Source organism: Muntiacus reevesi, chromosome 2, assembly GCF_963930625.1.
Source record: "Muntiacus reevesi chromosome 2, mMunRee1.1, whole genome shotgun sequence".
In the NCBI taxonomy this organism is placed as follows: Eukaryota; Metazoa; Chordata; class Mammalia; order Artiodactyla; family Cervidae; genus Muntiacus; species Muntiacus reevesi.
This window is the reverse complement of record NC_089250.1, coordinates 224649752-224665230: the sequence shown is the minus strand read 5'-3', so window position 1 is coordinate 224665230 and position 15479 is coordinate 224649752.

Here is a 15479-nt window from a genome sequence, read left to right as displayed (position 1 = left end):
GGTCTTAGGAGGAGCAGGTCCCAGACCCTAAGTCAGCCATGCTCAGTTCTGAATGTGTACATCCTCTCATTTAATCATTCCAACGGCTCCATAAGATAGAGGCACAAGTGCTATTTCCACTTTACCGATGAGGCAGATGCTCAGAGAGGCTATGCTACTGCCCAAGACCACACAGCTTCTAAGTGACAAAGCTGGAATTCAAACCCAGGTTGTCTGGCTCCAGAACCCACACTTCAGACTGCAGTAAGTTGCCTCTCTGGCTTTCACTGTCTGGATGGAAATCCCAGCCTTGTCGTTTACTCTCTGCACCTCCCTGGGCAAGTGGTTGGACTTCTCAGCCATACTTCCTTAGTCCATAACCATGCCCATCACCCCTTGTTGCCTCGGGAAGATTGAAATACTACTGAATGCGGAAGTGCTGAGAACTCAGCATGGGGCGCCGTTTCTGCCCCCTACCTCTGGAGTCCCCCAGAAGGGTTTCCGCCTCCAAGAAGTGTATTTTTTGGAGAGAGTCTTGAGGTTGTGGCCCCTCTCTGACCACCCTGTTTATTTGGCGGGTGAGGACCCACAGCCCAGGGAGTTATACATTGTCCGAGGTCACACGCAGAGCTGGAAGGGGAATTCCCAGACTCGAGCTCTCTCACCTTTGAAAACTGGGGGTTTCTGGTTTTGAGGCCAAGGTGCCCTCACCCAGTCATTCAAGAACCTCTTGGTGACCCTGTCTCTTTCTTGGGACCCCACCACTCAGCCCCCTTGGTGACCAGCTCCAGACTTCTGAGAAAACTAGAGCAAGTCTGACATTCTGGGTGGCCTCCAGGGGCTTCAGGCTTGAACCCAACCCCCAGCCGCGAGTAGGCTAGTGTGAGGTGGGGTGGGGGCAGGTCTGGCGGCCGGGAGTCAGGTCTGGGTGTCCCGCTGCAACTCCAGCCAGGCACCCTGACTCGTCTTCCAGAGAGACTATCTCCCAGCAGGGCCACCCGGGACCCTGCTCGGCCACCAGTGTTTATCAGACCTGAAGACAGAGCTGCGAAAAGTAGCCGAGAACAGGTGCCACGGTGGCAGGCACTCCAACCCAGGCTGTGGGCAGCTGGGTGGGGGCGGTGCTTAGAGGAGGGTACCGGGCGGACGAGGCCAGCTGAACAGGGGACCTCATCTGGGGGTGGCAGAAGATCAAGGACATGGCCGCCCCACTAGAAGAAGCTGGAGCTGTCCTCCTGCTGTGGATGCGGGGGCCAGAGTGGGGGTGGGGAGAGTAGGGGAATGCTGCCAGGCCTGTGTGGAAGCTGGGGACTTAGGGGGTTTGGCAGGGCAGCCCACCTGCTTCCCCTCGGGGTGCCTCACATCCGCTCTCTACCCAGGAACTGCACAGTGTGATCTATTCAAAGCGCAAGTCTGGTTATGGTCTTCCTCCTGGTTAAAATTCTCAGGCTTCACTGCTCTCAGGTGAAGCTTCCTATTTCTGGCCCTGCCATGTCTCCAGGAGACTCCAGGACCTCTGGGCCCCTGGCCTTTACCTTCCAAGACACCCCACACACACTGCATCTCAGGGCCTTTGCATGTACCGGCTGGATTAACTTCATTTGATTCCTTCCCCTCTGTGCCTATTTCATTCCTCTCTATGCCAGATATAAGCCATTCCCCACCCTTCTACTCTGCAGGCCAACCCTGAAAATCATGTTCTGCAGGTCCCCTGGCTTCCGTTTCTCCCCTCCCCCCAGCGTCAGCCTATGGAGGCACTGGGGAGACCCCAGGACAAGAGGAGGGAGAAGCCAGGGTATTTCTTTCTCTCTCTTCCTCTCTTCCTTTCCCCTTCTCCATCTCCCCTCCTGTTTTGGGCTCCAGAAATGGCTGCATTTCCTCTGTGCTCCAGCTGCAGCCCCAGTAACTGTCTCCTCTTTGTCCCTGAGTCGGAGGTGACAGCAGCTTCCTGCAGTTCCTAATCACCCCTATTTGCTCTTTCAACCGCATTACCACTTTCGTAACCAGGTTCCTTTATTTAATTCCTCTCTGGAGTTACCTGATGCAGTGGCTCTTTCCTGGAGGCTGGTTCATCCTGTGGTTCCTGCATGAGGATCCAGATCCCACAGGAGCCTCCCTGGCCCCCCAGGCCTGGCTCAGGAACCTCTGGGATATGCTGGGTGATTTCTTTTCCTTCTGGGCACTTATTGCTGTTTGCAATTATGAATTCATGAGTGTGGTTATTCGATTAACATCTGTCTCCTCCCAAATCTGCAAGTTCCATGAGGGTAAGCGCCAGACATCTGTTTTCGCTCAACACTGTATCTCCAGCACCACAACCTGGTCTCGGCCTGGCACCTAGGTGCATGCAATAAACATTTGCTGAATGAATGAATGAACAAGGAGAGTGTGAGGAACTCATTCAGCTACAACCATTTACTCTAGATGAATCTTTTCCCTGTCTTTCATGAGGTTACTGGATAGGCTGGTTGGAGAAACTCTTCATTCATTCATTTAACTAGAATTTATTGAGCACTCACTGGGTGGGTGCCAGGGTGGACAGATGGATACACAGATGGATGAATACATGGGTAGATGGAAAGAAGGAGAGAGGGAGAATGGACAGACAGGTAAGGAGATAAGTGGGAGGAGAGAAGGATTTACTCTTGGGAAAAAAAGGAAGGCAGGGAGGGAAGATAGGCAGGCTGAATTAAGAAAAAAGTTATAACTATTCTTTTGAGAAAAAGCAGAAGGGCTGGAAATGGCAGTGCTCACACAGGAACCTTGTACTGAGTCCCTCAAAGATGCAGGAAGGTAAGGCTCTGAGAAGGCAGTGGGTGGGGAACCTAGTTTCTGAACAGAGCTACAGCTCCCTCTGGTCACCAAGATTAACAACTTTGATTTGGAGAGCCCATTTCCAGTCATGATTTTGAGGCCAAGAGGGCATGCCCAGTAGCCCTTGGGGTACCCAGGAGACAAGGGGCTACTGAGTTGACAGCTCGGGTTGACATGTCCCTGGCAGCAGGAGGCAGTGGCAAAACTGAGCCCTCTGAACCCCCCAAGTACATGTCTAGTAGGAGATGGACAGTATTTCTCTTCACTCAAGTCCCTGGGACCCAGACAAGCTCAAACATGACGAGCCCCAGAATCACCCTGAGCCCATCTGGCGAGCTGCTGCTTGCGGCACTCTCAGGTCCTGGCCCCAAGGCCGACATGGTGGTGGGGGGGGGGGGGTCTGGAAATCTGCATTATTTTAGTGACTATCCAAGGATTCAGATGCAGGCGGTTCATAAGCCACAGCCTGAAAAACACTGATAATGGTGCCATCTCAAATCGTACCAGAGAGGCACAGAGGAGGAGGCAGGGAGGCAGCATGTGCTTGAACCTGGCAGCCAAGGTTCTGACTTCCACCCTGACCCGTCCCAGAGGGACCCTCTGAGCCTCATGTCTCCATCCACCAACTGAATAATACAACACCAGAGTTTTCTCTCTCCCTGGTGCCATAAGGATTATGCACAAAACACTCGCAGAGAGCGTTACACCCAGCAAATGTGAGCGCTGAACTCATCCACTCAGTTAAAATCTAATTCATCTCCGTGCCTCAGAGGAGTTCCAGGATTCATAATTTTGTGGGTTTTAGAAATGCTACCTAGGTTCAACATTACCTTATACCTCAGTGGGGTTGGGGGCAGCCCCCTTAAACAAAACCACTGATATTTGTGTACCAAAATAAATGAATCTTCAAGCTGAAGAGCAGCCATGGAGGCTATAAATAGCCTCATGTCCATTCAAGGCAGATTTCTGAGACCAAATGAGTTACAGACTTGGTTTTTCCAGCTTTTATGATTTTGGCATTGTGGATAGGGGATCGAGCTCTGTATAAAGGTACAGCCACCCAGAATGATGGTATAAAAAAAAAAATCACACTCTGGCCACCTCTGTATGAACTGAGAAGGAAATTAGCACCATATTGTAAAAGTAAGAGAATTTTTTTAAAGTAATACACGTGTCCAAGGAAAAGAGACTAGAACAATGGGTATCCCTGACACCTGGAGCAACAGATGGTGGTGGGGTTTTTGCTTTTTGCTTATGAGTATTTTCAAAAGTTTCTACCTTGAAGCATGAACATACATTGCTTTGTGATTTAATTTTTAATAATACAAATTTCAAAATCTTTAAATGCACAAAGACTTGGTGAGATGACCCCTTTGAGGGGGAGTGGCAGGCCAGGGGAGTCAGAGACGCAGGGGCAGCATGGCCACAGCCCCTCTCCGGTCTTCTCAGAGGGTGGACAAAGCCCCTTGCCTGCACGCTTAGGGCGTGCCTTCCCCAGCCCAGAGAACCAGGCTCTAGAGGGAACCAGCCTCCGCGGTCCCCCTCTGTGCGGGTCCTTAGCCCAGAACCCCACCGTGGATGCCCCCAGGGGCCCAGCTCAAGTGGGGAGGGTGGGTAGGAGGCAAAGGCAGGCGGGAAGGGAGGGTACACAGGAGGCAGGGGGCCACTGGAGGAGGGGGAGCACTGACTTGCAGCCACCCCTCAACAGGTGGCCTGCCATCTGCTCCTGTTCCCCGCCCAGGCCACGTGTCCAGCCCTCTTGAGTTTAACTTTGGCTGCACACACGGCCTGAGTTCATGCAGCCAGAAAAAGAACTACCAAGAGCGGGCCCGGCCGAGGACAACGCGCGGGTCACTTGTCGCCTGAGAGCAAGTCTAAAAATGACCACAGACCTTGGAAAGTCCCTCTGCTCAGGTCCTGCCCTGCATTTTCTCTTCACTGGGTTCCTGGACTTTGGCCTAAGCTCTCTTTAGCACGCTCATCCTTTACGTGACAAATATTACAATGTAGGCCCAGAGAGGCAAAGGAGCTGGCCTGGGGTCACACAGCTTGACATTTACCAATTCACTCACTGATTCTTAACTGTTTATTGCACAGGCTCCCTCCCTGCCAGCTGCAGAAACAAGGCCTCGGAGAGCCTATAAACCTAGCAAGGAGAAGCCGAAACTTAAAAATGCAAGAGTTTTCCAGCTCTGCAGCTGACAACCTGAGATAATTCTCTGAGCTTGACTTCCTTATCTGTGAAATGGGAGTAATAACAACAGTGCCAACCTCTTAAGAGCTGACAGGAAAATCCTTTTATTCGACTTTAGCCTCACACACTTTTATTTTATTCTCACAATGACCTTGGGTGGTCAATATCATGAGCGTTTTGCCGATGAGAGAAGGGAAGTGTCAAGTCATTTGCCAGCATGCCCAGGACAAGCCCAGACTTGGAGCAGGTCACTCAGATCCCCAGCTGCTCCCCCACTGGTCCTCCCAGCCACCCCTCTCCTTCCTCCTCCCTGCATCTGCCTCCACCCTGGAAGAGAACATGCTGGAACCTGTCCCCAGGGTGGGGCCCAGCTGTCACCCTCCCAACAGCTGGGACCCTGGGGTGCGGTGTCCAATGCTGGCCTGCAAGCTGAGGCTAGGGAGACACATACAGCTTCTAACCCACTGGGGGAAGGAGGAGGGCCACCCGTTACAGGGCGTGCTCCCCTATGCGAGGCGGCCAGCCCTGCCTAGTGCCTTCCCTCCCCTTAGGACCCCAGGGCACGCAGGCTGAGGCAGGTACTTGCCTGGGGGCAGGTCCCTCCCCCCAGTGCTCAGGGCCCCGGAGACCCAGGGAGTGGGAGTTAATTCTAAGGCAAGGAAGAAGAAAGCCAGCCAGCTGCAGGGGGTGGGGAGCGCAGTCCCGTCCCGGGAAAGGCCTGCCTGCCAGGCCCTGGCCTCCCTGGGCTGCATGCCTCTTCCCGCCGGCCCAGAGGCGCCAGAGCCGGCCTGGGAAGGAGCCGCGCCAGGTCAGGGCGGGCCTGTCCCCCTCTCAAGTCCCCGCCCTGAGTAGGGTTTTCTTCTTACTCGAGCCAGAAGTAGGAGGGGACACGGTGATTTTGACCATGAAGAGATGGAAACACGAGAGAGAGATACAGAGATGGGGAGAGACAGGGACACAGAAAGAGAGAGGGAGAGTCAGAGAGATACAAACAGAGGCAAGGATAGAAATACAGAGAAACAGAGTCAGAAAGACAGAGATAGAGCTTCCCTGGTGGCTCAGCTGGTAAAGAATCCGCCAGCAATGTGGAAGACCTGGGTTCGCTTCCTGGGTTGGGAAGATCCCCTGGAGAAGGGAAAGGCTACCCACTCCAGTGTTCTGGCCTGGAGAATTCCATGGGACTGTATAGTCCGTGGGGTAACAAAGAGTCGGACACGACTTAGTTACTTTCAGAAAGAGAGAGAGAAAGTCAGAGTGAGAGACACAAGGCAGAGACAGAGAGGGAGAGAGAGACAGAGACAAAATCAGAGACAGAAAGACAGAGGTATAAAGTCAGAGAGACAGAGATACACAGATAGAGACCAAAATACAGACAGACAGACAAAGATTGATATGGAGGCAGAGGGAGACAGACACCTAGAGAGATGCACAGTTATACACACACAGACACAAGATGTCACACATGGAGAAACACAAAGATAGAGTCAGAAATAAGGAGACAGAGAGACACAGGCCTGCACAGGGCCTCTCCACCCCACTGCCTTCATCACCCTGAATCAGCCCATTTCTGGGGGAGCAGCTGGAGGGGACTCGGGGGCCATCCTTCAGGCAGTGACCCAGGACTGCTGGTGCCACCCAGACACCCAGCACCTCACAAGCCAACACCAGTGTCCTAAGCCCTGACCCCACCACATCTTCCTCCTACCCCTCCCCAGGTGACTCTCCGCTCACACCCTGAAAACCTGTGGCAGTAGAGTTGTCTTTTCTAGAATATCATATAAACAGTCTCAAAGTGTGCCTGGCAGCTCTCACTCAGCGGGTTTTTGAGGGTCTCCCAAAGAGCCTGCAGGGGTCTCGTCTCCCTTTTTGCTGATGGATGATGTTCCACTGTATGAGGACACCAGCTTGTGTATCCACCCCTGGTGATGGACATGTGGGTGGTTTCCAGTGTGGGGTTACCGTGAACACGGCTGCTGCGGACGTGAATACAGCTTGCGGTGTGCACGTGGGTTCTTCTTCCCCTCAGGAACTGTCTTTGCTGGGTCATAGTCAGGTGCTGACCTTCAGCCGGTAGCTGGTTTGGCCCGTTTCCCTTGTCTTTAGAAACAGGGATTTTAAAAAGTGGAAACAACCTGTATGTCCATCAATAGATGACTGAATTAACAAAATGGGGTTCATCCACACAGTGAAGGATTATTCAACCATGAAAAGGAATGAGGTTCTGGCACAGGCTACCACATGGATGAAAACACCATGCAGAGGAAAAGAAGCCAGACAGAAATGGAAATGAGCAGGACCCTGTGGGGGTCCTGAATGCACAAGTTTTTCTGTGTCCCCCATTTCTTGCTTGTAGAGAATAGACTTCAGCCTCCGTGATTCTGAGTTCCAAAGGTCAAAATCAAACAGTTGCTAATCAGGGAAGGGAGGGCGACCCAGAAACAGCAGTGCAGCCTTGGGCAGGGCCCTGGTTTCCCCTCCAGGGATACATGTATCTTTGCGCTCTTCTGCAGAACTAAAACCCCCAGCAAATGGAAGATATCAGCATTCTCCACTTCAGAGAAACTCATCAGGAGACCACCTGAGACAAGATTAAAGGCATGCAGGACCTACACACACTGTGATCCGTATCAGCAACCCTACCCTTGAAGCATTGCTAAAAACTCCTCACCAAATCCCTCCAGGTTGGGACACACAGTTTTTGAGGTACAAACCCACTCTGGTGCCCTTTGCCTGGGCAAAACAATAAAACTATTCTTTTCTACTTTACCCAAAACTCTGTCTCTGAGATTCAATCTGGTACCAGTGCACCGAAGCCTAGTTTTTGGCATCACAAAGGGCCACAAAAAGTAGGATTCTATTTCATTTATATGAAATGTCCAGAACAAGTAAATCCACAAGGACACAAAGGAGATTAATGGTTGCTTAGGCCTGGGGGGGTGGTGGTGGAGATCAGGAGTGACTGCAAATGGGTAAGGGTCTCCTCTTGGGGGTAATGAAAATGTTTTGAAATCAGATAGAGGTGAGGGTTGAACAACCTTGGTGCTGTTGTTTAGTCGTTAAGTCATGTCCAACTCTTTTGCCATCCCCCGGACTATAGCTTGCAAGGCTCCTCTATCCATGGGATTTCCCAGACAAGAATACTGGAGTGGGTTGCCATTTCCTCCTCCAGGGGATCTTCCTGACCCAGGGATCAAACACAAGTCTCTTGCATCTCCTGCACTGGCAGGCAGATTCTTTACACTGAGCCACCAGAAAAACTCTTGGGAATATACCAAATGCCATTGAATCATACACTTTAATATGATGAATGTTAAATTGGTGAACTTTATGGGATGTGTGTTTCCCAGGTGGCGCGAGTGGTAAATAACCTGCCCGACAATGCAGGAGACATAAGAGGTATGGGTTCAATCCTTGAGTCAGGAAGATCCCCTGGAGGAGGGCATGACATCCCACTCCAGCGTTATTGCCTGGAGAATCCCATGGACAGAGAAGCCTGGTGGGCTACATGGGGTCCATGGGGTTACAAAGAGTCAGACATTCCTGAAGCAACTTAGCATGCATGCATGGGATATGAATTTTGCCTCAATTTTTTAAAGTTGGGGATAATCTGATATAATAGTGTGTCTTTATAGGATTTCTGTGAAGAATAATGAGACAATACACAGAAGCACTTAGCACAGGGCCAGAACACTGCCTGGCACATAGTAGGTGCTCAACAAACATTTGTCCATCTCCCCAGTCCCTCAGGCAATGCTCTGCCAGGAAAACATGGTAATGAGCATGCCTGCAGCTACTCTGACCTTCATGGTCATTATCTTCAAGAAATCTTCAAAACAATCTCATCAGATGGGAATCTTTTAACATTTATTATTATTAATCTCCCCATGTTTACAGAGAAGGAAATCAAGATAAGGAACCCTCCCAAGGTCAGCCACCAGCCTAGGCTGGCTGACTTCGGAGCCCATGGGGCCAGGTGAGCACACGGCTCGGTCAGCCAGTCCTGCGCCTCAGGACACACGTCACAGGGTCTGGATGCATGGGCAGAGGTGCCCTTGGCCTTCTTCACAGAGTGGGGGCCTCTCCCCACCTCTCAGGCTGGGTTTTAACAGATCTGAGGGGAAAGGAGGCCAATTGTATCCCCGTGACCCTGCCCTAGAGCCTGGGCTCCCAGCAGGGTAGGGGATGTGGCTGCCTGGGGTCCTGGGAGAGCCAGGTAGAAGGCCCCCACAGAGGCCAGGCCAGCAGGCTGCTCCCAGGGACTCTGCTGGGACTCATGAGGAAAGAGGCAGTGAGTGAAAGGCAGCAAAAACAAGCCAGGGGAGACCTGTTTACAGGCCTGGGCTGCTCTCTGTCTGCAGGTGGCCACACCCTCTGGCGGCCTCAGCCCCTAGCCTCCTGTCCCAGCCCTCAGTGGCGGTGGGCACATCCCCTGTCTTGAAATTCTCCTGAGACCTTGTTCCCAGCCAGTCTCAGCCTCGCCGACCCCTCCCCCAGGCCATCACATCACTTCCTGCCTGACTGCAGAACAGTCTCTCCTAGAGCTGCTCCCCTCTACCCCACCCCACACCAGACCACTGGAACTCTGCTACACAGCCAGCCTTCCAAAACTCCACTTTGCTCACGTGATTTCCCTGCCCTCAAACCATTTGCAGCTCTTTAGTGCCCCCAGAGAGGCAGTTTGGAAACCAGTAAAAAAGAAGGACTCTGGTCAGGGTATCTCGGTTCAAATCCTGGCTCCAGCACAGACAAAGCGAGTGACGTCACCAAGTTCCTCTGCCATGCCTTGCCTCACTTTCTCCATCTGTAAAATGGAGTAAGGATGAAACGTCTCATACCAAGTAGTGGGCAGAGTCCATGAGTTGACACCATGTAGAGAGTGTTCAGAGCAGTGCCAGCTGGTCATTTCTGAGTATTACAAATACTGGGGAGAGAGGCGGTCCACCTTCTTCATGTGGCTGAGGCCAGTGTCCTGGGTCCACCCCAGCCAACATGCACAGCCCCCAGCTGACTGTTCCGGCCAGCTCTGAGGACAGCTGTCCCCATTGCTACAATGTCGCTTCCCGTCTTCTGCCCCGTGCTCTGCACATTACAGTGGGGCCTCCACATTTTGACAACAGAACAAGAACAGTGGACACAAAGACCTTGTCAGGCCCCAGGACAGGCCCCTCTAGGGCATTCCATATGGCAACTCATTTCATCAACACCACAACCCTGTAAGATTGGTACTGCTCTATCTCTACATGATAGATGGGAAAACTGAGGCACAAAGAGGTAAGGGCCACCCTGCTGGGACATGAAGAAGTGGAACTGAAACCCAGGCGTTCAGGTTCTGGGGCCTGTGGTCTTAACCACCAGGCTCCATGGCATCTCTGCAGCCTTAGCACAGGCCTGGCACATAGTAGGTGCTCTGTCAATGCAAACATCCCTCAGGCGTGAGTCACGGCATGTGCGGGTACACAGGTGCTCCTGGCAAGAGTCGGGCCTGTGGTGACTCTGGGTGGCTGGTGAACGTCTCTCAGAGGCCACCCTGCGGGGCTCCAAGGGTCCTAAGCAGAAGGGCAGCACCCTCCCCATGAGCCAGCTCTCGCTATAGTCATTGTCCTGCCCTTAACCTCCTGCACATTGCCAATGTCCTGCATACTGTCTTCAGGTGATTTAGGGCTTCGGTGGCCCTGGGCATGTGGCCCCCCAGGAGCACCAGCCCGTCCACACCTGGGATGGTCCTCTAGACAGAGGCCTCTGGGTCACCGCCCAGATCTGGCCCTCCCCAGAGCAGGGCCAGGCTAGTGCACAGTCACCCCCCAGGCCATCCATCAGATGACAGGACCTTTACGGAGAAAGAGGCACTTTTTGAGGGCAGGGGCTCGGCTGAGCTCCAGGACTCTGTCCACCCCAATCCTGTCCCTGGGCAGAGCTCAGGAGCCACCACTTCTCCCTTCGGAGGCCCCCTCCCCTGCACAAACCCAGGCCCCCCACTGCTTCCCCTCACCTCACTTGTTCATTCTACACACATCCATTAGGCACCTCTGTGTGCCATAACGTGGCCCCTGGTGTCTTTGCTGTCGTCAGAGTTCTTGGGACACCCTTTACTTTCTCAGCTTGTGAGACAGTCCTGGGGTAGATTGTATCACCAAGGTGTGGCCTGGCCCACACACACTCCCATGGCACTGTTTCCCCAGACCCAGTGTAGGCTGCCATCATAGGGTGATCATCTCTTGTGTGCCAGACACTGTGTCTCACCATTTATAAATGCTTCTCATGCCCCCCATCCATTCACCTGCAGAGAGTGAGGCTAAGAAATGTAGAATGAGTTGTCCCAGGTCACACTGCTGGCAGGAGGCCATGCCAGGGTTTCCCCCTCTCCACTCAATCTCATCTGTCTGTGTAGGCTGCCATGTGGCAGTCTCAGCCTATGGTGATTCTCTGGGGCACCTCAGCCCCCACCAGCCCCTTACTAAGCAGCTCAGTCCTGTCACCCACCTTACCTTCTGGATTCTCAGCCCCAAAATGCCTACCTTGATATCAACCTGTAGTCCGCTGAATAACTCCCCAAAGTGTCCATGTCCTGATCTTTGGAATCTGTGAATAAGTGACCTAAGATGGCAAAGGGGACTTGGCAGATGGACTCAGTGAAGGATCTTGAGATGGGGAGACTGTCTGAGATCATCTGGCTGACCCCAGTGTAATCACAAAGTCCTCAGAGGAGGGAGGCAAGAGAGTCAGATCCAGAGATTCAAAGATGCCGAGCCACTGGCTCTGAAGATGGAGGAAGGAGCCAAGAGCCAAGGAATGCAGCAGTCTTTAGAAGCTGGAAAAGGTAAGGAAACAGATTCTGTTTGGAATCCCGTTCTGCTGAAACCTTGATTTTGGTCCAAGAAGATCCATGTCAGACTTCTGACTTGCAGCACAGTAACAGAATTAATCTGTGATGCCTTAAGCCAACACATTTGTGGTCATTAATTACAGCGGCCATAGGAAACCCCTACAATGTCCCCTCCTGTTGTGAGGGTCCCAGCCATGCCAGTCCTACCCTGAACCAGTCCAGGGCTCGCTTGCCTCGGGGCGGCTGCACCCTCACCCTCAGGTCCTGCTCACCTTCTTCCCCTCCCTGCTACTGTGGGTCACTTATCATGCCTCTGCATCTCACCTACCACCTAACTGGAATTTCCTCAAAGGTAGGAAAGTTGACTGAGGTGTCTCTGTCTGTCCTGTAGCATGCAGCATGGAACTCGGCAGGAGCACACACAGCCTAACCAGGCCCACAGGCCTGGGGTCCGCCCTCCCCTTGCTCATCTTGCACTTCAGGGGGGCAGCCCATTTCAGCCCCTCAGCTGAGCCTCTGCCTAAGCAGTTCCTGGACTGCTACTCCCTTCTCAATGCAAAACTGTCTGTTCTCAGGGCTCAACAAGATGTAAATGAGAAAGTCCCCTCTTGAGAGAAGTACTCTCTCACTGCCTATCAGAGGTCTCCCATGTGGCATGCCTTGAAAGTGGAAATCCTCTCATTTACTGCTTAACGTTTTTTTCTTTCCCCCTAGAATCTTCTTGAGGGCAGCACCGTGCCCACACTGAGGAGGGGGACACATAGAGCCCTCACAGGCCGTTTAAACAGACTCTTTGCTTCCATCACAGGCCCCCTGATCAGCTGGGTGGCCTCCAGTGAGCTGCAATCCTCTCAGTCTTGGCATTTCACCTGAAACGTGGCAGTAACAGCACCTGCCTCCAAGGACAGTGACAGCCGAACAGGACACCCAGTGTGGTGGTCCGGCACAAGCCAGCACACAGTAAATGCTCAGTTATTAATCACAGCAGCTCTCGTCTCCCTCCACTGCCCCATGTGGCCACTAAGGTGACCCCTGACCCACAAGCTGGGGAGGTGGTCGACTTCCTGGTAGTGGAAAGCTCAGCCCCTAGAAGTCCAGTCTTCCTTCCAGCCCGACTGAGGGCAAGGGGAGACCCACAGTCATGCATCACCTCTGGGGGAAGGGACACTTTCTAGATGAGGCCATATAACTCAGGATGACACAGCCAGGCTTCCCGCCTGCTCTAGCATGTCTCCCCCATGGCATTCTACTGCGGTCCACGGGAAGAGAGTGGGGTTCAGAAGCACTTTGCAGGGGGACAGAAATATCCACTGTGTCCTTGGCTCCGCATACTCATGAGAGCAGCTGTGTCAGTTTCCTGGTCAGGCTGAGTATGGATGGGCACAGTGGGGACAAGTGTTCTAGGTGGGGGCTCAGAGGACAAACCCTCCAGCCACCCTGAAGCAGAAATCAGCTCCCTGACCCACACCAGGCCAGGCCCTGCTCCAGCTCCCTAGCCAGCTTCTCATGAGAACAATTGGCGGCCGGATCCAGGCCACAGGGACACACACTTGTCTCGGAAGTTTGGTGACAGGAAACGTGATGTGGCCTTGGCTGGGTCTGGAGGCTGCAGTGGCCAGGCCGTCCCAGGAACTGTAGCCTCGGGCCACAGAGCCCCCAGAAGTGGCAGGTTCTGATGGCAGGAGAGCCCTTCACCCCTGGCCGGGCAGGGCAGCAGGGTGTCCTCCTGCCCCCACCGTCTTCTCTGACACACGTTTACCCAGGCCTTTCTGTCTGCTTGGCACTGGGTGGACTCTGTTTGTATAAGTAAAATTCCGTTTTGGCCAGTGTGTGTCCCTGCTTCAGCCAAAAACCGGCTAGAGCCCAGGAGTGACGAGATCTGGTTGTCTCCAGAGAGGGTGCAGGAGGGGAGTCAAGGGTGACCTTTCACATCTCACCCTTTCACATCCTCAGTGCAGGGATTGTGCCCCCTGCCCATGGGAGGTGGGCATCCAGCTCCACTGAGGTCCCTGACATCCCAGATGTTATTTCTGCTGAATGCAAAGCGCAGGGAAGCTGATGATGGCCAGCTGGGGTTGGAAGCTGGCAGCCTACCCTACTGGGCCCACTGCAGAGGATGCTGGGAGGTGACCCTCACCCAGAGCCAGGAGGCTGGTGGATGGGGCTCCAGAGGGCCCCTTGGTCCAACAAGCAGAGAGCATTCACTTCCTGTAATTACAGCCCTCTCCTCAAGGCCCCAGAGCAAACATTCCTCCTGGGTCTGACCCTGACCAGGCAGCCAGGGCTCTCTGGGGAGGGTTTTCACAAAGACCCGTTCAGCCCCTGGGCCGCTGCAGGAAATCCTGGAGGCCAGCATTACAATGCATTGCTTCCGGCCACCCAGGGGTCCCCGTGCACAGGAAAGAGGTGCTGGTGGCTCTGGTGGTTTCCAAAGGGACTGACCAGGTGGTCCCCTGGTGGGGGGATGGAAACGCTGTCCTGGGTGAGGGTGACACATTTAAGCCAGGAGAGGGACAGCCTTCCTCGCGTCCCCCCGTCTCATGTTACTCCTCTGCTCCCACATCTGTGGCTCCCCCTTACAGGATCAACTCCAGACACCAGAGCTCGGCAGTCAAGGCTCCCTCAAGCCTCTACACCAATGGCAGCCTCCAGCCCAGCCAGGCTCCTCTCTTGACTCCAAACATTCCAGGCCTGACTGAAGTCTTTGTCTGGGCAACCATCACTGCTCTCACTGTCTCAGCTCCAATGGTCAGCCCAGTTTATTTAGTGCTAATTGTGACAGAATCTGACAGCTCCTCCAATTCTAATCACTTACATCCAGAAAGTGAAAAGACAACTCACAGAATGGGAGAAATTATATGCAAATCACAAATCCGATACAGGTTCTGTACCCAGAACATATAAAGAATGCTTACAATCCAACAATAAAAAGACAAGATAGTTTTTAAATGGGTAAAGTATTCGAATGGATATTTCCTCAAAGAAGACATACAAATGGCCAATAAGCACATGAAAAGATGCTCAACACCTTTAGTCATTAGGGGAATGAAAACCAAAACTACAATGAGATAGCACTTCACATCCACTAGGATGGCTGGAATCAAAAAGAGGGTAGTAAGTGTTGGTGAGGATGTAGAGAAACTGGAGTGCTCATACATTGCTGATGGGAATGTAAAATAAGGCAGCTGCTTTGGAAAACAGCCTGGCAGTTCCTCAAGATGTGAAATGTAGAGTCACCATATGACCTGGCAATTCCACCCCTAGGTACATGAAAAGTGGAAACATTCATCCACATTATATTTCATCCACAAATGTTCAGAGCAGCATTATTCATAACAGCCCCAAATGAATGCAACCCAAATGTCCATCCATGGGTGAAGGGATCAATGTATATGGTTTATCCATACACTGGAATATTATTCAGCCTCAAAAAAGAATGACAAACAACATGGATGAACCTTGGCAATATGACGTCAAGTAAAAGCAGCCAATCACAAAAGACCACATAGTGTAAGTTCTATCTACGTGAAATGTCCAAAGCAGACAAATGGCTTGAGACAGAAGGTAAATTAGCGGTAGCTTAGGGCTGGGGAGTTGAGCAAAATGGTTTGTTGGTGGGAATGGAGTTTCTTTTCGGGGTTGATGAAAATGTTCTGGGTTTGGGAGTCT